This window comes from Neomonachus schauinslandi, chromosome 7 (assembly GCF_002201575.2).
Source record: "Neomonachus schauinslandi chromosome 7, ASM220157v2, whole genome shotgun sequence".
Taxonomy (NCBI): Eukaryota; Metazoa; Chordata; class Mammalia; order Carnivora; family Phocidae; genus Neomonachus; species Neomonachus schauinslandi.
In genome coordinates, this window is record NC_058409.1 from 123,020,768 (window position 1) to 123,047,319 (window position 26,552).

The 26,552-nt window shown below is 38.6% G+C and overlaps 1 pseudogene across 1 annotated transcript in view; it reads left to right on the forward strand.

The window, feature by feature from the left end:
- Window positions 1-26,552, forward strand: part of LOC123325294 — a 70,318-nt pseudogene that overhangs the window by 39,356 nt on the left and 4,410 nt on the right. The gene's annotated exons all lie outside the window — the stretch shown is intronic.

Sequence of the window (26,552 nt, forward strand, 5' to 3'; positions counted from 1 at the left end):
CCCCCAAATCTGAATTGCTCCCTCGGGGAGATGGCCAGACCACATCTGGGTTTCTCCTCCATGAGCTGTATCCTGGAGGTTTTCTCCAGCCATCCATGAATGTTGTGTGCTACCTGGGGTGCAATGTCTAAAAACCATTTTAACATGTATTTGGTCTGGTTTTATTTAGTTGTTTAAAGCAGGAATTTCAGGGCACCTGAGTGGCTCAGTTGGTTAAGCGACTGCCTTTGGCTCAGGTCATGATCCTGGAGTCCTGGAATCGAGTCCCACATCGGGCTCCCTGCTCAGTGGGGTGTCTGCTTTTTCCTCTGACCCTCCCCCCCTCATGCTCTCTCTCTCTTATTCTCTCTCTCTCAAGTAAATAAATAAAACCTTGAAAAAAAAATAAAGTAAGAATTTCCATATGATCCTATCGTGTTCTTGTGGCCACGGACTGAAGTTCCTTATCTTCATTATTTAAACCATTGTATGGAAGTAATATTGGCAATTTGTTATCTTTGGACATATACATGTGCTGGCCTATATATGTATCTATACCTGTGAAACTATCAACATCATCATGATAACAAATGTATTTCTTCTTCCACCAGAACATTTTTTTTAAAGATTTTTATTTATTTATTATTTATTTATTTATTTATTTTTAAAAAAAATTTTAGAAAAAAAAAATGCGGTAAGGGACAGGCACAAGGCAATCCTGAGCGCTCGCGGCGGGGACCCCAGGAGGAGACCGCCCTTCGCCCCGCCACGCACGCTGTGCTGGCGTCACCGACCAACCGGGAGTTTCGCGCCTCTGGCGAGGCAACGACAAGCGGAGACAAGCACGGCATGCCGGGCAAAAAGGCGGCAGCCCCTCGGCTGGCCAAGCGCCAGAGCGCGGGCTCGGCCCGCAGCAACCGGCTCACACGCCCCACCAAGTCCAGTCCCCACACCACGAGCACAGCTTGCGGTGGGGGACGACGAGGCGCCCGCGTCCCACGGGGGGGGGGGGGGGGGGCCTCCCTTACCGACTCCACCACCCGCTCCTCGGACACGCCACCTACAGCGGTGGCCCGAGGGAGGGGGTCGCTGGGAACGGGAAACGACGCTACCGGCTCGGCCTCAGGCACCTGAGACGACCTGGAGCGCTCCAGGGGCACCACGGAGGGCCACGCGCACAACGCGCTCAGCACGCCCAAGCGGGTGAGCAGCGCGGCGCCGGGACGGCCCTCCCCGTGGCGGGGAGGACCGCGCACCACACGAAGCCAGGGAAGGCAAGCGAGAGTGTCCGCTGCTTCAGGGGACCCCGCTCCCGCGAGCGCCGTCAGGTAGAACACGGGAAGGCGGGGTCGGGCCGGGGCCCGCAAACACCCCCTTTCCTTCCCCCCCCCCCGCACCCCCCACCTCACCGCCACGGCGGGCAGAGGCAAAGGAGCGGGGGGCCCGCGGGCAGAAGGAGAAGAGCGGTCCCATTCGCCATGAATGTCCGTCCCTCGTCTGACGCGGCTTAGACCCGGCCCGGGAGAGCGCGAGAGCACCACATCGATCTGGCAAAGGATTTTTATTTATTTATTTGAGAGAGAAAGAATGAGAAAGAGATATCATGAGAGGTGGGAGGGTCAGAGGGAGAAGCAGACTCCCCACCGAGCAGGGAGCCTGATGCGGAACTCGATCCCGGGACTCCAGGATCATGACCTGAGCCGAAGGCAGTCGCTTAACCAACTGAGCCACTCAGGTGCCCCTCCACCAGAACATTTCCAAGTTCTTTTACAATCTCCCCTCCAGCCTCTCCCACCTTTCTATTCCCATTGCCTATCGATCCGTAATACATCATCATGTGTTAGATTGCATCATGTAGATTTTATATAAATTCGATCATAATTATGCCACCTCATATTTTGATTTATTATACTCAGAAAAAAATATTTTGAGATTCATTTATAATGTGTGTATGCATAGTTCATTCCCTTTTATTGCTGAATAGTGTTCTATGTATGGATTACCACAATGTGTTTATTTAGTTGCTTGTTGATGGACATTAGGGTTGTCTCCTGTTTTGAGCTATTACAAATAAACTTGCTCTGAAGAGTTGTGTACAAGCTTTTGTATGAATATGTACTGTCTTTTCTCCAAATTAATTGGTAGGAGTACAGTGGCTGAACCATAGTTTCGATATATGTTTAAGCTTTTAAGAAATGGCCACACTGTTTCCCAGGAGGCTGTAACATTCTGCTTTCTCACCAGAAGTGACTGCAAGTTCCATGCACACCACATCCTTGTCAATACTTGGTATGGTTAGTCTTTTTACTTTTAGCCAGTGTTGTGTGGGTGTTTAGTTGTATTTCATGGTGGTTTTTAATATGCATTTCCTTTATTACTAATGATGCTATGCATTTTTTCATATGCTTATTTGTCAGCCATATATCTTCACAGATGAAGTGTTTCCCAAATTTTGCCCATTTTTAAATTGGGTCATGTTTTTCTTATTATAGAGTCTTCAGATATAAGTATTTTATCAGGTATAAATCTGTAAATATTCTTTCCCAGTCAATGACTTATCATTTCACTCTCTTAGCAGTATCTTTTGAAGAGCAGAATATTTAATTTGATGAAGTGCTAATTTTATGCTTTTGAGACATGTATTGGTATGAATATATGATTTTTTTGCTTATTTTGTCAAAACAATGAATGGCACTAATTGATTTTCAAATTTTTTTTTTTTGAGTTTTAATTTTTTTTTATTCTTATGTTAATCCCCATATATTACATCATTAGTTTTAGATGAAGTGTTCCATGATTCATTGTTTGTGCATAACACCCAGTGCTCCATGAAGAATGTGCCCTCCTCAATACCCATCACCAGGCTAACCCATCCTCCCACCCGCCTCCCCTCTAGAACCCTCAGTTTGTTTTTCAGAGTCCATCGTCTCTAATGGTTCGTCTCCCCCTCCGATTTCCCCCGATTCATTCTTCCCCTCCCGCTACCTTCTTCTTCTTCTTTTTTTTTTTCCTTAACATATATTGCATTATTTGTTTCAGAGGTACAGATCTGAGATTCAACATTCTTGCACAATTCACAGCGCTTACCAGAGCACATACCCTCCCCAGTGTCTATCACCCAGTCACCCCATCCTTCCCACCCCACCCCCCACTCCAGCAACCCTCAGTTTGTTTCCTGCAATTAAGAATTCCTCATATCAGTGAGATCATATGATACATGTCTTTCTCTGTTTGACTTATTTCACACAACATAATACCCTCCAGTTCCATCCACGTCGTTGCAAATGGCAAGATCTCATTCCTTTTGATGGCTGCATAATATTCTATTGTATATATATACACCACATCTTCTTTATCCATTCATCTGTTGATGGACATCTTGGCTCTTTCCACAGTTTGGCTATTGTGGACATTGCTGCTATAAACATCGGGGTGCACGTACCCCTTCGGATCCCTACTTTTGTATCTTTGGGGTAAATACCCAGTAGTGCAATTGCTGGATCATATGGTAGTTCTATTTTCAACTTTTTGAGGAACCTCCATACTGTTTTCCAGAGTGGCTGCACCAGCTTGCATTCCCACCAACAGTGTAGGAGGGTTCCCCTTTCTCCGCATCCCCGCCAACATCTGTCGTTTCCTGACTTGTTAATTTTAGCCATTCTGACTGGTGTGAGGTGGTATCTCATTGAGGTTTTGATTTGGATTTCCCTGATGCCGAGCGATATTGAGCACTTTTTCATGTGTCTGTTGGCCATTTGGATGTCTTCTTTGGAAAAATGTCTGTTCATGTCTTCTGCCCATTTCTTGATTGGATTCTTTGTTCTTTGGGTGTTGAGTTTGATGAGTTCTTTATAGATTTTGGATACTAGCCCTTGATCTGATATGTCATTTGCAAATATCTTCTCCCATTCTGTTGGTTGTCTTTTGGTTTTGTTGACTGTTTCCTTTGCTTTGCAAAAGCTTTTTATCTTGATGAAGTCCCAATAGTTCATTTTTGCCCTTGCTTCCCTTGCCTTTGGCGACGTTTCTAGGAAGAAGTTGCTTCGGCTGAGGTCGAAGACGTTGCTGCCCGTGTTCTCCTTTAGGATTTTGATGGACTCCTGTCTTACATTGAGGCCTTTCAACCATTTGGAGTCTATTTTTGTGCGTGGTGTAAGGAAATGGTCCAGTTTCATTCTTCTGCATGTGGCTGTCCAATTTTCCCAACACCATTTGTTGAAGAGACTGTCTTTATTCCATTGGACATTCTTTCCTGCTTTGTCAAAGATGAGTTGACCATAGAGTTGAGGGTCCATTTCTGGGCTCTCTATTCTGTTCCATTGATCTATGTGTCTGTTTTTGTGCCAGCACCATGCTGTCTTGATGATGACAGCTTTGTAATAGAGCTGGAAGTCCGGAATTGTGATGCCGCCGGCTTTGCTTTTCTTTTTCAACATTCCTCTGGCTATGCGGGGTCTTTTCTGGTTCCATACACATTTTAGGATTATTTGTTCCATTTCTTTGAGAAAAGTGGATGGTATTTTGATGGGGATTGCATTGAATGTGTAGATTGCTCTAGGTAGCATTGACATCTTCACAATATTTGTTCTTCCAATCCATGAGCGTGGAACGTTTTTCCATTTCTTTGTGTCTTCCTCAATTTCTTTCATGAGTATTTTATAGTTTTCTGAGTACAGATCCTTTGTCTCTTTGGTTAGATTTATTCCTAGGTATCTTATGGTTTTGGGTGCAATTGTAAATGGGATCGACTCCTTAATTTCTCTTTCTTCTGTCTTGTTGTTGGTGTATAGGAATGCCACTGATTTCTGTGCATTGATTTTATATCCTGCCACTTTACTGAATTCCTGTATGAGTTCTAGCAGTTTTGGGGTGGAGTCTTTGGGGTTTTCCACATAAAGTATCATATCATCTGCAAAGAGTGAGAGTTTGACTTCTTCTTTGCCAATTTGGATGCCTTTGATTTCTTTTTGTTGTCTGATTGCTGTGGCTAGGACTTCCAATACTATGTTGAATAGCAGTGGTGATAGTGGACATCCCTGCCGCGTTCCTGACCTTAGGGGGAAAGCTCTCAGTTTTTCCCCATGGAGAATGATATTCGCTGTAGGTTTTTCATAGATGGCTTTTATGATATTGAGGTATGTACCCTCTATCCCTATACTCTGAAGAGTTTTGATCAAGAAAGGATGCTGTACTTTCTCAAATGCTTTTTCTGCATCTATTGAGAGGATCATATGATTCTTGTTCTTTCTTTTGTTAATGTATTGTATCACATTGATTGATTTGCGGATGTTGAACCAACCTTGCAGCCCAGGGATAAATCCCACTTGGTCATGGTGAATAATCCTTTTAATGTACTGTTGGATCCTATTGGCTAGTATTTTGGTGAGAATTTTTGCATCCATGTTCATCAAAGATATTGGTCTGTAATTCTCCTTTTTGATGGGGTCTTTGTCTGGTTTTGGGATCAAGGTAATGCTGGCCTCATAAAAGGAGTTTGGAAGTTTTCCTTCCATTTCTATTTTTTGGAACAGTTTCAGAAGAATAGGTATTAATTCTTCTTGAAATGTTTGGTAGAATTCCCCTGGGAAGCCATCTGGCCCTGGGCTTTTGTTTTTTGGGAGATTTTTGATGACTGCTTCAATTTCCTTAGTGGTTATAGGTCTGTTCAGGTTTTCTATTTCATCCTGGTTCAGTTTTGGTAGTTGATACATCTCTAGGAATGCATCCATTTCTTCCAGGTTATCTAATTTGCTGGCATAGAGTTGCTCATAATATGTTCTTATAATTGTTTGTATTTCTTTGGTGTTGGTTGTGATCTCTCCCCTTTCATTCATGATTTTGTTGATTTGGGTCATTTCTCTTCTCTTTTTGATAAGTCTGGCCAGGGGTTTATCAATCTTGTTAATTCTTTCAAAGAACCAGCTCCTAGTTTCATTGATCTGTTCTACTGTTCTTTTAGTTTCTATTTCATTGATTTCTGCTCTGATCTTTATTATTTCTCTTCTCCTGCTGGGTTTAGGCTTTATTTGCTGTTCTTTCTCCAGCTCCTTTAGGTGGAGGGTTAGGTTGTGTACTTGAGACCTTTCTTGTTTCTTGAGAAAGGCTTGTATTGCTATATACTTTCCTCTTAGGACTGCCTTTGCTGCATCCCAAAGATTTTGAATAGTTGTGTTTTCATTTTCATTGGTTTCCATGTATTTTTTTAATTCTTCTTTAATTTCCTGGTTGACCCATTCATTCTTCAGTAGGATGCTCTTTAGCCTCCATGTATTTGAGTTCTTTCCGACTTTCCTCTTGTGATTGAGTTCTAGTTTCAAAGCATTGTGGTCTGAAAATAGGCAGGGAATGATTCCAATCTTTTGGTACCGGTTGAGACCTGATTTATGACCTAGGATGTGATCTATTCTGGAGAATGTTCCATGGGCACTAGAGAAGAATGTGTATTCCGTTGCTTTGGGGTGGAATGTTCTGAATATGTCTGTAAAGTCCATTTGGTCCAGTGTGTCATTTAAAGTCTTTATTTCCTTGTTGATCTTTTGCTTAGATGATCTGTCCATTTCAGTGAGGGGGGTGTTAAAGTCCCCCACTATTATTGTATTGTTGTCGATGTGTTTCTTTGCTTTTGTTATTAATTGCCTTATATAATTGGCTGCTCCCATGTTAGGGGCATAGATATTTACAATTGTTAGATCTTCTTGTTGGATAGATCCTTTAAGTAGGATATAGTGTCCTTCCTCATCTCTTATTACAGTCTTTGGTTTAAAATCTAATTTGTCTGATATAAGGATTGCCACCCCAGCTTTCTTTTGGTGTCCATTAGCATGGTAAATGGTTTTCCACCCCCTCACTTTCAATCTGGGGGTGTCTTTGGTTCTAAAATGAGTCTCTTGCAGACAGCATATCGATGGGTCTTGTTTTTTAATCCAAATCTGATAGCCTGTGTCTTTTGATTGGGGCATTGAGCCCATTTACATTCAGGGTAACTATTGAAAGATAGGAATTTAGTGCCATTGTATTGCCTGTAAGGTGACTGTTACTGTATATTGTCTGTGTTCCTTTCTGGTCTATATTGCTTTTAGGCTCTCTCTTTGCTTAGAGGACCCCTTTCAAGATTTCCTGTAGGGCTGGTTTTGTGTTTGCAAATTCCTTTAGTTTTTGTTTGTCCTGGAAGCTTTTTATCTCTCCTTCAATTTTCAATGACAGCCTAGCTGGATAGAGTATTCTTGGCTGCATATTTTTCTCATTTAGTGCTCTGAATATATCCTGCCAGTCCTTTCTGGCCTGCCAGGTCTCTGTGGATAGGTCTGTTGCCAATCTAATGTTTCTACCCTTGTAGGTTACATATCTCTTCTCCCGAGCTGCTTTCAGGATTTTCTCTTTGTCTATGAGACTCGTAAGTTTTACTATTAGATGTCGGGGTGTTGACCTATTTTTATTGATTTTGAGAGGGGTTCTCTGTGCTTCCTGGATTTTCATGCCTGTTTCCTTTCCCAAATTAGGGAAGTTCTCTGCTATAATTTGCTCCATTATGCCTTCTGCCCCTCTCTCTCTTTCTTCTTCTTCTGGGATCCCAATTATTCTAATGTTGTTTCGTCTTATGGTATCGCTTATCTCTCGAATTCTGCCCTCGTGATCCAGTAGTTGTTTATCTCTCTTTTTCTCAGCTTCTTTATTTTCCATCATTTCATCTTCTATATTACTGATTCTCTCTTCTGCCTCATTTATTCTAGCAGTTAGCGCCCCCATTTTTGATTGCACCTCATTAATAGCCTTTTTGATTTCTACTTGGTTGGATTTTAGTTCTTTTACTTCTCCAGAAAGGGTTTCTCTAATAACTTCCATATTTTTTTCAAGCCCAGCTAGTATCTTTAAAGTGATGATTCTGAACTCTAGATCTGACATCATACTAATGTCCGTATTGAGTAGGTCCCTGGCAGTCGGTACTACCTCTTGTTCTTTTTGTTGAGGTGATTTTTTCCGTCTTGTCATTTTGTGCAGAGGAGAATAGATTAATGAGAGAACAAAATGCTAGCAGAGTAACAACGTCCCCAGAAAATATACTCTAAACAAATCAGAAAAGACTTGAAGCAGTGGGAAAAGAAAGGGAAAGAGAGGAAAAAGAAAAAGAAAAAAGAAAAAAAAGAAAAAGATAAAGATAAAAACAAAAACAAACAAAACAAAACAACAACAACAACAACAACAACAAAACCAGAATGTGATCAAATATGATCAGGCTGGTATATAGATCAGTTCCACACACTAGATTTGGGGTGTATTTTGGTCTTTTAGAAGAAAGTGCCTCCCAAAATTTTAAAGAAAGAAAAACTTATATATGTACAAAAATAAGGGTTGATATGATGAAGGGATGGAATATGACTGTAAAGATGGAAATTATAAAAAATTTTATAAAAGGAATTGATAAGAAGTTGTTTGAAAAAAAGAAAGAAGAGGATTTAAAAAAAGAAAAAAAAAAGGGAGAGGATGTGATCAGGCAGGGGAATAGAAAACACCATATACTAGAGATTTAGGGTATATTTTAATCTGTTAGAAGAAACTATCTCAAAATTTTAAAGAGAGAACAACTTATATATATAAGCCAAAAATACGGGTAACTACTATGAAGGGATAGAATATGACTCTAAAAATGAAAAATAAAAATGTTTTTTTTTAAAAAAGGGATTGATAAGATGTTGGTTGAAAAAGGGAAAAAGAAAAATTCAAAAAGAAAAAAAAAAGAAAAAAAGACAGTTAAAAAAAAATTAACTTTGAAAGACTAAAGAATCATGGTAAAAAAGCCATGAATTCTATGTGCAGTAGTCCCCTAGCGCTGGAGTTCTGCCGTTCTCATTGATCGGTAAACTTGGCCTTGGCTGGCTGTTCTCGCTGATCTTCTGGGGAGGGGCCTGTTGCCGTGGTTTCCCAATGTCTCTGCCGGAGGCAGAATTGCCCCGCCCTTGCCCCCTCCCGGCTAAGTAATCTGCTCGGGTTTGCTCTCCGGGGCTTTTGTTCCCTGCGAGCTTTCCGTACAGCTTTGGAGGCGGAGAGTGAAAATGGCGGCCTTCCAATCTCTGCCCCGGAGGAGCCGAGAACTCGGGGCCCTGCCTCTCAGTGAGCCCCCAGAGAAAAGCCGTCAGTCACTCCCGTCTCCCCGGTCTCCAGCCGCACTCCGTGCTCACCCGGCCTGTGACCGCGCGTTTCTATCTCTGGCACCCGACCCCGGGTGGAGTCTCCAAACCCAGCAGATCCCTGCGGCGCTCTCCCGCGCGGCTCCTCCCGGGGGAGGAAGGTGAGTCTCCCCGGATCTGCCGCTTGTTGGGTCCCTGCTGGAGGAGCAGTGGCCCGACTGTGCCACGGATCACGGTTTATGGCAACCCCGAGCTGATAGCCCGCGCCTGGGCTCCGCCTCTGCAGCCGGCTTCCCTGCTCCGATACCTGGGAGCTCCGCCACACCCAGGCACCCTCGGTCTTTCTGTGACCCGTGGGTCCTGAGACCACACTGTCCCGGAGGGTTCCACCCCCCGCTTAGCCACCAGAGTGACGTCCCTCAGCGGAGCCGACTTCTAAAAGTTCCGATTCTGTGCTCCGCGGCTCTATCACTTGCCAGAAGCGGCCGCCGGAGGCCCCTCCCCCGCCGTCTATCCTCCCGAATATCGCCTCGGATTCACTTCTCCGCACGTCCTACCTTCCAGAAAGTGGTCGCTTTTCTGATGAGAGAGTTGTTGCTCTTCTTTTCTTCGATCTCCTGTTGAGTTTGTAGGTGTTCAGAATGGTTTGATCCCTATCCAGCTGAATTCCTGAGAGGAGACGAAATCCAGGTCTCCTACTCCTCCGCCATCTTGCTCCGCCCCCCCTGATTTTCAAATGTTAAGCTAACTTTGTATTCTGGGAACAAATTCCACTTGGTCAGGATGTATTTTCCCTTTATGTAATTTTAGATGTAATTTGCTTAAATTTTGGTTTAAATTTTATATCTGTGTCAGTGTGGTTCCATGGTTCTCTGATTTTCTTGGGATTTTTTTCTTTCTTTATTTCTGACAATGTTATCAGTGCAATACTTTCCTGACAGAATGAATTGGGTAGTGTTTCTCTTTCACTTTTCTGGAGGAGTTGGGTAAAATTACTGTTGTTTCTTCCTAAATTGTTGTAGCTACCCTGAGAGACAGGCTGTCTCTCCCCACCCCAAAGTTAGGTTTGAATGTTGAGACTTACAGCCTTATATACACATAAAGAGGTTATAAAATGGTTTATTAGAGGCTCTTGGCTGGTTCAGTCAGTAGAGCATGCAACTTTCAATCTTGGGATTGTGGGTTTGAGCCTCCACTTTGGATGCAGAGATTACTTCAACATAAAATCTTTAAAAATACACAACAGCTCATTAATAATGTAATCAAGCTTCATGGAGGTAGTAAAGCAAGTCTCAAGCTGGTCCAAACATACATTGAGAGCAGCAAAAGGAGGATGTATTTGGGCTTTTATGGTGGTCAGTCTTGGGGCCGGAATGGCCGTTTCCCTTCATGTTTGACTGATGCCCAGAACGTTCTGTGTTTCATTTATTTCAGTTTGAACCTGTTCTAAGTAAGTCATTATGGCATTTTATGAGACCTGCTGCCTGAGGCTGGAGAGGGAGTTGAATGTTTCACTGAATGTCTTGTTTAAAAGACTAGTGTTTGCATGTAGAGAAGGCAATCAGTGCCTTGGTCATGATCAGTAATGTTTGAAAATCTGTAGAAGATAAGGAGTCTTGCTTGAGGCTGTGTATTGTGCCTTTGGTGTGTGGAGACACATGTGTAACCTTCATTAATATTTTGGATATCTATATGGCAAGAGATTCTGTGCTCTTTACCCAAATGGAACAACCTCTCCTCTTTACAGGTCTTTTTGGAATGTCTTTTTCTTCTTTAAGTGAACTTTGGTAGTTTCTGTCTTTCTAAGAATTTGTCCGTATCATCCATTGTCTAATTGATTGCCATCTAAAGTTCATAGAATTCTCCTGTAGTCCTTTTCATTTCGGTGTGGTCATTAGTGGTGTTCCTTCTTTCCTTTCTGGTCCTAATAATTTGTATCTTTCTTGTTTGTGAATTTTCTTGATCTGTTTCAAAGTTTCAAAGAACTGGCTCTGCTTTCATTGATTCCTGTTGGTTTTCTATTTCCAATTTTATTAGTTTCCCTCTAATCTTTGTTAATTCTACCTTCTGTTTTAGGTTTAGTGCACTTTCTTCCCCAGTGTCTTAAGGTGGCAGAATAGGTTATTGATTTGGTAACTTCCTTTTTAATATAGGCATTGAAAGCTGTAAATTTCCTTTTAACTCCTTTTGGCGCATCACATAAGTTTTGGTATGTTGTATACTCATTTTTTTTGTCTCTATGTATTTTATGATTTCCCTTGTGATTTCTTTTTGATACATGAGTTATTTAAAAGGGTGTTGTTTAATTTCCATAATTTGTGAAGTTTCCAGTTTTCTGTCTGTTGTTGATTTCTAACTTTATCCTGGTGTGGTCAGATAGCCTGTGATAAGTATATTTTAACATCTATTGAGACTTATTTGTGGCTGAACATAAGATCTCTGCTGGAAAAAGTCCCAGGTACCCTTGAGAAGAATGTGTATGCTGTTGTTGGGTAGAGTGTTCTGTGTATGTGTGTTACATCTAGTGGGTCAATGTGTGTAAGTCTTCTGTCTCCTTACTGATCTTCTTTCTGGTTTTTCTATCCATTATTGAGAGTGGGTGTTGAAATGTCCAGTGATTACATAGAAGTGTCTGTTTCTCTCTCTATTCTGCCGCTTTTGCTTTAGCTATTTTTATGGTCTCTCATTAGGTGCATATGTGTTTATAATAGTTATATCTTTTTGCCATACTGAATCTTTATTAATATATAATGTCCTTCTTTGTCTCTTGCAATCTTATTTCATTTAAAGTCTATTATGATTGATATTGTCTCATCTGCTTTCTTTTGCTTATTCCTTGCTTGGAATATCTTTTCCCATCATTTCCCTTTCTGTTTGTCTCATTGGATCTACTGTGAGTCTGTTGAACAAAATATGTATAGTTGGATCGTGTTTTTCGTTGTGTGTGTGTTTGTGGGCTTTTTATTTTTGTATTTATTTTTTAAATACATTTTGTTATTTTGAAATAATTGTAGATTTACAAAAAGTTGCAAAGATAGTACAGGAAGCTCCCATAGACCCCCATTCTCTTTCCTCCATTGTTAATCCCATTTTATTTTTAATTTTTTAAAGTATTACTTTTTATTGAAGTATAGTTGACACACAATGTTACAGTAGTTTCAAGTATGTGACACATTGATACACCAACTGTACATGTTATGATGTGCTGCTCGCCACAAGTGTAGCTTCCGTCTGTCATCATACAAGGCTATTACATTTGGATCATGTGCTTTTATCCATTGTGTTAATGTCTGTCTTTTCATTGGAGAGTTTAGTCCATGTACATTGAATGTAATTACTGATAAGGAGAAACTTACTTCTGTCCTTTTGCTATTTGTTGTCTATATGCTTTATAGGTTTCTTGTTCCTCACTTTCTGTATTACTGTTTCTTTTGTGTTTAGTTGATTCTTGTTGTGAAATGTTAAATTCCTTTGTCATTTCCTTTTGTGTATATCTATAGCTATATTTTTATGTGTGTTACCATGGGGATTTAATTTAACATGCTAAATCTATGTCACTCACATTTTAATTTATAACAGTTTAAGTTTAATAAAATTCAAAAATTCTCCTCATATATGTTTTTTCAACCCCAACCCTTTGCATTGTTGATATCACAAAATTACATCTTTTTACATTCTGTGCCCCCAAACCTAAACTATCATTAATTTAAATGTGTTAGTAAATTAAATTACAGAGAAAACTTGATTGGAGTTACAAAGTTTAAATAATACTTGTTTTCAAACTAATAATACATTTTAAAAAATATACTAGTTTCAAAAAACATGTAGAAACCACAAGTCGAGTTAGAAAGCATTGCCATAATACTAGCTTTATAATTCCCTATGCGTTTACCTCTATTAAAATCTTTATTTTTCCATACCCTTTGAGTTACTATCTGGTGGCCTCCTTTTTCCCCTCCAGGGAGCATTACTGTCAGTGTGGCTTAGTGGTAACAACCTACTTTAGCTTTTGTTTACCAGGAACGTGTTAATTTCACCCTCACTTTTGAAGTGTTGCCAGATAACTGAATTTTTTGTTGATCATTCTTTTTCTTAGCACTTGGACTATATTAGCCCACTGCCTTCTGGCCATCAAAATTTCTGATTAAAAATCTATTGATAATCTTAGAGGTGCCTGGGCGGCTCTGTTGATTAAGCATCTGACTCTTGATTTTGGCTCAAGTCATGATCTCAGGGTTGTGAGGTCCATCCCCATGGCCAGCTCCATGTTGGCAAGGAAACTGCTTGAGATTCTCCCTCTTTCATTGGATGCCTATCCCCCCTCCCTGAAAAGAAATCTATTTGTCTCATTGATGTTCTCTGGCAAATAATTTTGTTGAGTAAATTAATAATTTGTATGTGATGAGTCACTTTTCTCTTGCTGCTTTTATTATTTTTACTTTGTTAATTTAAATTCAATTAGCCAACATATAGTACATCATTAGTTTCAGATGTAGCATTCAATAATTCATCAATTGCATATAATGCCCAGTGCTCATCACTTCATGTGCCCTCTCTTGCTGCTTTTACTAATCGCTCTTTATCTTTCTAAAGTTTGATTATAATGTGTCCTGATGCAGGTGTCTGAGTTCATTTTCCTTGGAGTTTGTTGAGGTTCCTGGACGTTTATATTCATATCTTTCATCCAATTTTTCTGTCTTCTGAGCATCCACAATGCATATGTTGGTCCCTTAGGCAGTGTTCTTTTCTTCAATGTTTTAACTTTCTGTTCTTCACACTTGATCATTTCCATTGTCTTATCTTCAGGTTCACAGATTATTTCTTCTGCTTGCTCAAATCTGCCTTTGAATCCCTCTGGTGAGATTTTCATGTCGTCTATTGCATTTTTCATTTCCAAACTTTGTTTTTGGTTTCTTTTTAGATTTTCTATGTCTTTATTGACATTTCTATTTTGCATATGCTTTTTCCTTAACCTACTTCCATCTTCCTTTAGTTCTCTGAGAATCTTTATGGCAGTTATTTTAAAGTTATCATCTAGTATATCTTCCATCAGGTCTTTTTCAGACCTGATTTATTATTGATTCTGTTGATTTATTATTATTCTCTGAATAGGTTTTAGTTTCCTGTTTCGTGGTGTGTCTTGTGATTTTTGTTGAAAACTGACCAGTTGAATTTAAAATGCATTAACTCTGGAGATGAGACTCTCCTCCCTTCTCCAGAGTTTCCAGATTTATGCTATTAATTTGCTTATTGTTTTTGTTCTGTGATTGTGTTAGGCTGCCTTTGTGGTGAAGATCAATCTGGGGTGTAAATTTTGCTATTTTTAGATCTTTTCTGAGCCTTTTCCTGGGCACAAATGGACAATTATTGTGTAGGTGTGGAGACAGTTTTCTGATGGTCCACCGTTTCCTAGAATATTCGCCACTACCTTCTGACCGAATTTTGTTTTCAGAATTTATGTATATATAGTTGAATATGTGGCTATATATAAAAGACAACTTTCACCAGTTTCTGTTTGAATGTGTGTCCAGGAAAGCTGCTTATACTCTCATGCTGGAAGTGGAACCCCAATAGTTGTTTCTTGATAGTGTCAGGGATGGAAAGACCTTCAACCAACAAGTAATTCTTCTCAAGAATTTTAACTGAGGTGCCATGGCTTGTGCTTTATGTAAGACAGCAACACATCCCTCTTGTGAGCTCCTTGTGAATGTTTGTGTCCTGAATGAGTGTGCTCAATGAATCTCTGCAAAAGAAGTTTGTCCTCAATGCAATGTCAAACATGTATTTCTGGAGAAAGTTGAAGGTGGTTAAGATCTTGCAGGCAAAGCTTGTGAGCAAGGCTGTTGAGGTAGTCCATGAGAAGCCAGTTACAAGTGATTTGTATCCTGCCAAGATAAAGGTGAAGAAACACTGCAGCTGAGAGCTTGTTGAAATAAGAATCGAACAGAACATATTACCAAATCTATTCTTGCAAAGTATCTATTAGTACTTAGATATAGTCAGCAATTTCAGTAATATTGGAAATGGGGGGCTTAGTATGATCGATCATGTCCATAGCTTTATAGTAATCCACTGCAAGGCATCATTACTTCTTTGCTGGTTTAAGAATAGTCTAAATTAGGCTATTATAATTGTTATAAATTAAAGAACCAGTGGAGATAATCACTTTTTGCTTAATACATTCTATGTAATGGTTAAATCTCATTATAATCCTTAAAGGCACTGTTTTAATATATATTTGGGTGTATTAACAGTTTTAATATGTTGGGCAGATCCAAAGGATCCCTTTTTGTCAAGCTGACTGTAAATGCTACAACCTTAATTTTATTTTTATTAACGACTTGTTACATAAGAGCAACCATACCCACTAGGAGATAATGTAAAAAATGGCTATTATGACTATGGGTTATTTACTCCCAGTAGTTAAGACAAGGCATGCGAATTTGTCCTCTACAACTAATATTTTTGACTCCTAAGAGTACAGGAATTTCTTCAATAAATTTAGTGGGTTCTTCTTATATATCTGTTATTTTTGCCCAAGTAAATGTTAAGACCATTAAGGTTTGTCATTGGTACATCTCATTCGATGTTAAAAGTAATTTAGAAACTTTGATGTTGAGGACAAAAGCCATTCTGTGCTTTTCTTCTGTTATAAAGGCTTTTTAAAAGTAATATTAAATTCCACATGTATCAAAACTGAGAACTCTGTTTTAATTTCTTTCCTGACTCTCCCACCTTGCTTTTCCACTGTATTTCCTCTTTCTTTGGGTTGTTATTAGATGTGTTTTGGGGAGGTGTTTGTTCTAACCTGTTCATATTTATAAGTTTCTTCCTCAGAGTGCCCCAATTAGTAGCATCAAGGCTAGGACCTCCCTAGTGGTGATTTTGAGAGACATGAAATTAACCTGAGTTTGAATGAACTCCTTGTATTAACCCCATGGGCATGTCATCAGTGTTTTTCCCTATTCCTCTTTTAAGCAAGGTTTTCTTTTAGCTACAGGGATATAATCAGCAGCAGCAGCAAAGGCATTTTCTGGGGTTGTATGCGCCTTCTACTTTTACAGGTGTGAATCTCATCATATGACACAGTGACTACTCTTCTTCCACCATTCTGTGGGCTTGTAAACTGGTATCAGTCTTACCCAGAGCACTGTTTATAATGGGAGCAGTCCTTGAGACACACAGCCATTGGTCACAGGGTTCTACCTAGCTTAGTGTCAATCACGGCTCATGCTGGGATCCAGAGGCACAATCCAAGCTGACACAGAAAATAGGTTTGTGTGAGACACGTGACCAGGGTCACTGAAAGGCTAAACCCATACTTTTGTCTCTAAATGCCAATTATGGAAGCTTCTGAGTAGGGTGGAGGTGAGGATTCCCTTACTTGGGTCTGGCTTGCTTAGCTTGAAACTCTTGCTCACAAAAAGGATGGCATGTTGAGGCTTTCTTCTGTGTTTGCCAAGATATGTCACAGAAGGTTAAGGTGGAGATGGATCTTGAAAGCTGTCATCAGTCCAACCTTAAAAGTGGTGTCAGACTCTTCATTACACATGAGTTATGGGGGAAATGCCAGGATGTGAGTAGGGTTGCAGAGGACTGCTATTTTTTAAAATTTTATTTTATTACGTTATGTTAGTCACCATACATTACATCATTAGTTTTTGATGTAGTGTTCCATGATTCATTGTTTGCATCTAACACCCTGTGCTCCATTCAATACGTGCCCTCTTTAATACCCATCACCGGGCTAACCCATCCCCCCACCCCCCTTCCCTCTAAAACCCTCAGTTTGCTTGTCAGAGTCCATAGTCTCTCATGGTTTGTCTCCCCCTCTGATTCCCTCCCACTTCATTTTTCCCTTCCTACTATCTTCTTTTTTTAAATGTACAATGTATTATTTTTAATTTAGGCATTGGTATTTTTTTGGGAGAGTGAAAAACCTATGTGTGTATTACTTTTAATTTTAATGAAAATGATATCTTTTTCTAGATGGGAAATGCCTGGGAAGCTGGGATAAAATAAGATACGTATTTAGATACAAAGTGTACTGTTCACTATATGTGCACTCTTGACAGATTATCTGGCACTCCTTTCTCACCTATAAAACAGTGAATTGTTATACCTTTAAGTGTAAATTTTAAGTAGAAACTTCCAGTACTTTAAAATGAATAAAAGTGACTGTATCATTATATGGTTCTCAATAAAGTTTAGCAGGTTGCATGATTGAAGAAATGAGAAAGCGGAAAAACCAAATGAAACAAAAATTCAAAAAGCAAACATTTGAATATATATACAATCCTTGGAATAAAGAAACCATGATATCATCATGCCAATGTTAATTTGGGTTGTATGGTATAATTAAACATTTCCTTATTGGTGTTTTATTTTTATTTTTAGAAAAGAATGAAATTTCATACAAAGTTTCATACTTCTTCCACCTGAAGATCATAGAAAAGATTTTAATAACACTGTTGATTTCTTTGTGACAGAAGCTTTGCATGGCAGGTAATTTCTTTTATTCTTTGAATGAAAGACTTGCCATTTTAGTGATAGGAATGAGTGGTTGCATGCATGGATACTTGGTGTGAGTTTAAGAGAAATGGATGGATAGATGGATGAGTGGATGGGTGGGGAGATCAATGATGGTGGCAGTGGATGGATGGAGTAGATGAGTTTTGCACTCCCAAGCATTCAGTCTTGCTTGCTTGCTATTCCACTGCAAGCATGTATGTATTTCTATATAGTGAGGGAACTGTTACTTCTGGATCTTCCAGGCAACATTTCACCTAGATGTTTGTGTATATACTCTCCACAACAAAGAAGGTGGTTTAGACAACTTAATTTCTCATTGTTGGTAGGCAAGTGAGACCCACCATGTTATACTTATTTTTTCTCCCTTATCTTCACATAAATTCAAGAATGGAAAGATGCTTATGAATATTGATTTTTTTAATACCTTGAACCACTGTCTTTTAAACTCATTTTAAAAACCAAGTATCTTGGTGATACAAAATGAGTGAGTAACCTGAGACATGTTTTCATTACCTGGGATATATAGAAAGTTGTCACTTTTCACATTAGAGGAAAAAGGCACAAATTCATTCCTTGCTGGGTTAATACAGTGGCCTAATGTCTATCTCCCTTCTTTCCATAGAAATTCTACTTGCTACAAGGTGGTTCTAAAATCTGGCTTTTTCCGTAAAGCCTTTTTCCTTAGTCAGACTAGAAGACCAAATTCTCTCATCTATAAGAAATCTGATCTAAAGTTCTCATTTGAAACTTTGTCTATTTCATCTTGTGTTGTTACTCACATATATTTTTTTCAATTTTATTATGTTATGTTAGTTACCATACAATACATCATTAGTTTTTGATGTGGTGATCCATGATTCATTGTTTTCATATAACACCCAGTGCTTCATGCAGTATGTGCCCTCCATCACCAGGCTAACCCATCCCCCTACCCCCCTCCCCTCTAAAACCCTCAGTTTGTTTCTCAGAGTCTGTAGTCTCTCATGGTTCATCTCTCCCTCCAATTTCTCCCCCTTCATTTTTCCCTTCCTTCTCCTAATGTCCTCCATGCTATTCCTTATGTTCCACAAATAAGTGAAACCATATGATAATTGACTTTCTCTGCTTGACTTATTTCACTTAGCATAATCTCCTCTAGTCCCATCCATGTGGATGTAAAAGTTGGGTATTCATCCTTTCTGATGGCTGAGTAATATTCCATTGTATATATGGACCACATCTTTTTATCCATTCATCTGTTGAAGGGTATCTTGGCTCTTTCCACAGTTTGGCTATTGCGGACGTTGCTGCTATGAACATTGGGGTGCATATGACCCTTCTTTTCACTACATCTGTGTCTTTGTGGTAAATACCCAGGAGTGCAATTGCTGGGTCATAGGGTAGCTCTATTTTTAAATTTTTGAGGAACCTCCACACTGTTTTCCAAAGTGGCTGTACCAACTTGCATTCCCACCAACAGTGTAAGAGGGTTCCCCTTTCTCCACAACCTCTCCAACATTTGTTGTTTCTTTCCCTGTCCATTTTTGCCATTCTAACTGGTGTAAGTGTCTTGTCTCTTCTCCCTGACTTGATTATTTCAAACACCAGTTTTGCACATATGTTAAATATGCTATAATATGTGAAGCACAGTGTTTTCCTGTATTCCTTCAATTGATTAACTTAATTTCCAATATGATTAATGCTCTACTTTTGAAGAATTGGTACTTCATATCTTTAATTTTCAACAATATTAACCAATATTTCTTCATGTAAAACTTTTAAAATATAAAAGAGAATAATTTCAGCTAATCACCTGTTGTCACATGAAGGCGATTTTAAACCCCAGGTAGATATCTGCATATTGCTAATGAGCTCTCACCTATGGTCCTTTTTTAAGTGGGCTGATAACGTGGAAAGTTGCACAGGTTACAGGTTTGCTGGGCCTTGATTGTCTCAGTTGTTCATTCAACTAGGAGGCCCATGGGTCTCCAAAGCATCTGACCTGTAACCTCTCGTCAAGAATATTCTCATCTACCACCCATAAGCTGTATAATACGGGTCATATTCCTTGCAGGCACTGATGGGAAAACATTGAGAGAATAGTTCCTGGAATAGTGCCATAGACAAGAGTCTTAATAGATATTGGTAAAATTTTAGCATGAACTTTTGTGAATACACCAGCTGGCATGAAGTGGAAGGATAATAATTAGCTTCAAATAGGCTTTTATTTTTGTTTGTTTTAAATGTTAATCTTCTCAGGTAGGAAGATATAAATCTCCTGTTCAGCTTAGAATTTAGATTCTAATATTGCCATCAGAAAGTTTGTTGTGTGAGGCAATCTGTCAAATTTAGGATATACCCAGTTTCAAATAAAAGGGCTACATCATGAATATTGATGCCATGAAATTACTTCTACAGTTTGGTTAGGAAACAGGATAGTCACTTATAAAAGATCAGTATACAAATGAAAGTTAAACAGAGCATCATGGAATGTATCAACTAGACATGGGACTTTGAGATCTACTAGTGACAGAGAATGTTTTCAATGTAGAATGACCTCAAAAAACCAAACTAAACCAAAACAAAAAGACAAACTAGAAGGACCATGAATTAACTTTGCTAGTGGGTGCATATGGATTGACCAAAGAAAAGGGAGGGGAGGAAGTGAGAACATTTTAGGAAGCAGAAATACCCAGAGCAGAGTGACTAGACCAGAGTATTCCTTGGCACTCATAAAATAGGTGGACTGCTGCCAAATATGGTCTTACTTACCTGGGCTATTCTCTTTGAGCCAAAGATTCTCCTAAGTATTGTGAAATTAACACATTCAATGAATATTTACCATTACTTTTTTACAGAAAAGTACTCAACAAACTTTTAAAGTTAATGGAACAACTGGGAATTCGATGCAGTGATTTGCTAAGGAGAGGTGATATCATGGGTTCCTTAAAAAATGAGAACTTTGACCTAGTATTCATTGAAGCATTTGACTTCTGTTCTTTCCTGGTTGCTGAGAAGCTTGGGAAGCCATTTGTGTCAATTCTTCCCACTCCCTTTGGCAGTGTGGACCTTGGACTACCAAACCCTGTGTCTTATGTTCCAGTATTCAATTCCTTGCTAACCGACCACATGGACTTCTGGGGCAGAGTGAGGAATTTTCTGATGCTCTTTGACTTCTCCATGAAGCAATGGCGAATCTAGTCTACATTTGACAACACCATCAAGGAACACTTCCCAGAAGGTTCTAGGCCAGTTTTGTCTCATCTTCTAAAGAAAGCAGAGCTGTGGTTTGTTAACTCTGACTTTGCCCTTGAATTTGCTCGGCCCCTGCTTCCCAACACTGTGTATGTTGGAGGCTTAATGTCCAGACCTGTTAAAGCAGTACCACAGGTAAGTGAAACCTTTGCCCTCAATATGGACTCCATGCAGAGCTCTTTAGTGCAGAGTTTGTGACTCCTCTGCCAGTGTGAACTTGGAGTGATCTAGTATGAGACAGACAAACAAAGAGGATATATATTTTTATTTTATTTTATTTTTCTAGTCTATTTTTTGTATTTGATTCTATTTCAAATTTTATTTTATTGTAGTAAAAAAACACTTAATATGAGATCTACACCCTTATCAAATTTTTAACAGTACAAAACATAATTATTGACTGTAGGTGTCATGTTGTGCCTCACCTCTGTGGCTATTATTCATCTTGCTCACCTGAAACTCTTCCTCCTTGGAATAACAACTACTCCTTTCCTTCACACCCCCCCCTTGGAAACCAACTCCCACTTTTGATTCTAAAATGTGACTATATTTGATGCTTTCTATAAGTTAATTCATGCACTATTTGCTATTCTGGCTTATGCCGCTTAGCATAATGTCCTTAAGATTCATCCATTTTCTCAAATTGGAAAATTTCCTCCTTTAAGGGTAAGCAATAAGTAGTATTCCATTATACTGTGATATATATACATCACAATTTCTTTACCCACTCATCTTTTGAATGGATATTTTGTTTGTTACTCCATCTTGGCTATTGTGAAGAGTGCTTCAATAAATATGGGAATACAGATATCTCTTTGAGATCCTGATTTCCATTCTCTTGGGTACGGAAAGAGAAATCAGATTGCTCCATCATATGGTGGTTCTATTTTTAATTTGGGGGAATTTCCATACTGTTTTCCATAGTGCCTTCGCTGCTTTTCATTCCCAATAAGAGTATGTAACAGTTGTTCTTTCAACACGTCTTCTATTTTTTAATAAAAACCATACCAATAGGTGTGAATTAATATCTCATTGTGGAATTGATTTGCATTTCCCTGATGACTAGTGTTGCTGAGCATTTTTTCATATATCTGTTTGCCATTTGCATGTTGTCTTTCGATGAATGTCTATTCCAGGCCTTAACCTATTTTTTAATGGGGTTATAAGATATTTTATTTTTTTCTATGTAGTTGTAGGCCTTTCCTATATATTTTGGAGATTAATCTCTTTCTATTCTGTAAGGTGTCTGTTACTCTGTTGATTATTTCTTTTACTGTGCAGAAGCTTTTTAGTTTAATGTAGTCCCAGTTGGTTTTGTTGTTGTTGTTGTTTGTTCTGGTGTTTGTTCATTTTGAATTTGATATTTAATTTTCTTTTGCATTGTGCTATATCACTGAAATCATTGCTAAGACCAATACCACGAAACTTTCCCCCTGTGTTTTATTCTAAGAGCTTTGTAGTTTCAGGTCTTATGTTTAAATCTTTAACCCATTTTGAGTTGACTTTCTTGTATGGTGTAAGGTGAGGGTTGATTTTATTCTTGTTCATGTGGATATCCACATGCTGGGGGTAGGGATTCTGCTGAGACGGTGTTTTCATAGCTATTTGCTGGCTTCGGTGAGACTGGTTACACATTTGCCTGGGGTGCAGTCGTTCTTCAGTTCTTTTAATATATTTTTTTAGTGTTTCTTTTAGGGAATGAGAGCATGGAGCCTCTTATTCTGATGTCATGCTCTACTCTTTCTACTCTTTTCAATTTTAAATAATAGATTTACATTAATCTTATAATTATCAAAAGACAGCAAAGCTGATTTTAAGTGGTCCCCTTGGATGGTGGATCTTATGGTGCAGTGAACGATGGACTCAAATAGAGCTAGATTGAACAAAGGAGTAAAGGCTGTGAGCTGGAGTCAACCAAACAATGCAGAGGAAGAAGAAATGAATGTTTTGAAGAATTGACAAAAGTGTATTAACACTCATTTTTAGGGATTTAAATCAGAAACGTCTTAAGAATCATCTAGGGGTGGCTACATACTAATTAATACCACGCAAAATAGACTTATATCATAACTTTTGCAGGAGATAAAGGATATTTTATAAATGGTTTAATATAACAAAATCATCAATGTAATACAACACATTATTAGAATGAAGGGGACAAAAAAACGTCATGTCAAGAGATGCAGAAAAGATTTTTGACAAAACTAACTCCTTTTCATGATAAGAATACTAAAAAAAACTAGGGGTAAAAAGGTACTTCTTGAACATGATAAAGAGTATATGGGACACTCTCTGCTAACATCATACTTGTCATGATAGACTGCAATTGTGCTGCCTAAGATCAGTAGTCTGAGATGCCCACTTACATCACTGCTGTTCACATATGCCCTTGACAGAGCAAGTAGACAAGAAAAAGAAAAGAAAAGCCATCCAAATTGTACAATGTAGAAACAGTTTGATTTTCATATGACATAATTCTCTATATAGAAAATCCCAAAGAATTCATAAACCAAAAAGAAACTACTAGATGTAATAAATGAATCCAGCAAAGTTGCAGGAGAAAATATCAATGTGTAATTATGAGTTGTGTTTCCATACAGCAGCTATGCACAATCTATAAATGAAATTAAGTAAATTATTCTATTTAAACAGGATCCAATTAAACTGAGGAATTGAAAGACATGTATACAGGACACTACAAATTTGCTGAAAGAAATTCAGGGAGATGTAATAAATAGAAAAACATCTCCAGACCATGGATTGTGATACTTAATCTTGTTAAGAAAGCACTACTACTCCAAGTGATCTACAGAGTTGATCTAATCCTTATCAATAGCTCAATGGCCTCTTCTTTTTATAGAAATGAAAAAGCCAATTTCCAAATTCATATGGAAATATAAGAGACCCTGAATAACCAAAACAATATGAAAAAGAACACAGTTGGATGACTCATACATCTGTGACCAATTCATTTTTGACAAGGGTGTCAAAACCATTCAATGAAGGAAAGGATAGTCTCTTCAACAAATGGTGCTGATCCCACTGGATTTTCACATGAAAGAGAATGTATTTCAGGCTTCCTCACACCACATACCAAAATTAACTCAAAATGGATCAATGGCCTAAATAAGAAGCTAAGAGCCATAAAAATCTCAGAAGAAAGGAAAGGCATAAATCTGCATGGACTTTTATTTGATAATGAATTTGTAGATGTGATACCAAAAGCATGAGTAACAAAGGAAAAAATAGATAAATAGGACTTCATCAGGATTAAAGCCTGCTCTGTATCAAAGGGCATTATATAGAAAATGAAAGGACAACCTATCAGGTACAAGACAAGTATGTCCTCTTACTAGCACCTCTTAGCCTCATACTGGAGGTCCTAGGTAAATAATACAAGAAAGAGGAATAATACGCATATAGATTAGGAAGGCATCAATAAAACTGTTTTTGTTCACAGATGACATGATGGTCCAATCCAAAAATCTGAAAAAGAAAAAACAAATAAAAATTCCTATAACTAGTAAGCAATTAGTGCAATGTCACAGGATACAAGTTTAATGTCTAAAACCAATCTTATATATAAGCAATCCACAGAAGAATGTGAAATTAAAACACTATACCATTTACATTAGCACCACCAAAATTGGGAATTGGACCTTGGGAATAAATCTAACAAAATATGTACAAGATCTATATATGGAAAAGTACAAAACTCTAATGAAGGAAATCAAAGAACTAAATAAGTAGAGAGAAAGTCCATGTTCATAGATAGGAAGAGTCAATATTGTCAAGTATTTAGTTCTCTCTATATTGATCAATACATTCAATGCAATCGCAATCAAAATCTCACCAACTTATTTTGTGGATAATAATGAACTGATACTAAAATTTGCATGGAGGACTGGGTGTTATACGCAAACAATGAATCATGGAACACTACATCAAAAACTAATGATGTAATGTATGGTGATTAACATAACATAATAAAAAAAAGGGGGGGGGGAGGGAAAAAAATTTGCATGGAGAGCTAAAATCCTGAAGAGCCAACACAATATTGAAGATGGAGAACAAAGTTGGAGGGCTGACATTGTCAACTTGATTATTTATTATAAAGCTACAATAATCAAGATGGAATGATATTGACAGATTAGGAAAATAGTCAACGTAACAGAATAGAGAACCCCAAAATAAACCCACATAAATTTAGTAAACTGATGTTTCACAAAGAAGTAAGGACAATTGTATAGAGAAAACACAGACTTTCAAAAAATTGTGCAGGAAAAATGGATATCTGCATGCGTGTGCACGCGCGCGTGCACACGCACACACACACACACAATTAGACCCATACATACATACACCCTTCAAGAAAATTAACTCAAAATAGACCACAGACTTAACTATAAAATGCAAATGTAAATGTATACATCTTTTAGAATATGGTATCAGAGAAAATCTAGATGAACTAGGGTTTGGTGAAAACTTAAAATGCAAAACTTAAGTCATGTTCTATAAAGAAAAAGAAGTTGATAAGTGTGTGAAGTTGAAATTAAAATTTCTGTTCCAGACAGGCACTGTCAAGAGAATAAAAAGAGGAGCCACAGAACAAGAGCAAATATTTGGAAGACATCTATCTTTTTTTTTTTCTGCTTTAATAGTTTACTAATATGATCACAGTTATTGATTTCTGAATAGTAAACCACTTCTACATTCCTGGCATCAATCCTGTTTGATCACAATATACTCTCATTTTTTAAATTTTAGTATGTTAGTCACCATACAGTACTTCATTAGTTTTTGGTGTAGTGTTCCATGATTCATTGTTTGCGTATAACACCCAGTGCTCATTGCAATACCTATCCTCCTTAATCTTTTAAAATGGTTATTCAAATACGCAAATAAGCACTTTATACACAAAAATATACACAGTATACAAGAACTCTTAGAATTTAACAGTAAGAAAACCAATAATTTAAAAATGGGCTAACCCCTCAACACAGAAGACAGACAGATGGCTAATAAGCATATGAAGGAGACACACCGCAGAGACATTTCCCCAGCATCTACCTCAGCCTCCAGAAGGCATGCTGCCTCCTACTGGGCCAGGACAGCAACTGACACTCTCCTAAGCACTAGCACCTCTGGTCTGGCATTGGAACCCTCCTAAATGACCATATCTCCCCACACCTAGAATGAGGGATGAGGATGGCCATGTTTTCAATGAAGAAAGAGATTCCCACCACCTCAACTTTCCTCTTCTATAAAACATTGTTATATACACAAGTCCTGTTGGTGCTACAGTATGCTTTGAGAGCCTCAAGGGCAATGTGGGTTATTGTGGTAGTGACTGGACACCTACAGCTGTCTTCACATTCATTTGTGATTATTGAAAGTGTTATATGGTAGGATGTGTCCTGAGGTCTCAGAGAAATGACTTCAAGGCCACCAGACACAATGGATATGAGCACAATGCAGAGGGCACTGAGCTGTCCCAGGGGCTATTGAGAACCTTTTCAAGACAGTGAGCTCTAGGCCACTGACAGGAGGGTGTATTCAGTAAATAGCTGACTTTCATTTCAAGGCTGTCTAGGCTTTCATGAGCAACTGTGTTCACCTGCTTTCCTTTGTTACCTCTCTCCAGGAATTTGAGAATTTCATTGCCAAGTTTGGAGACTCTGG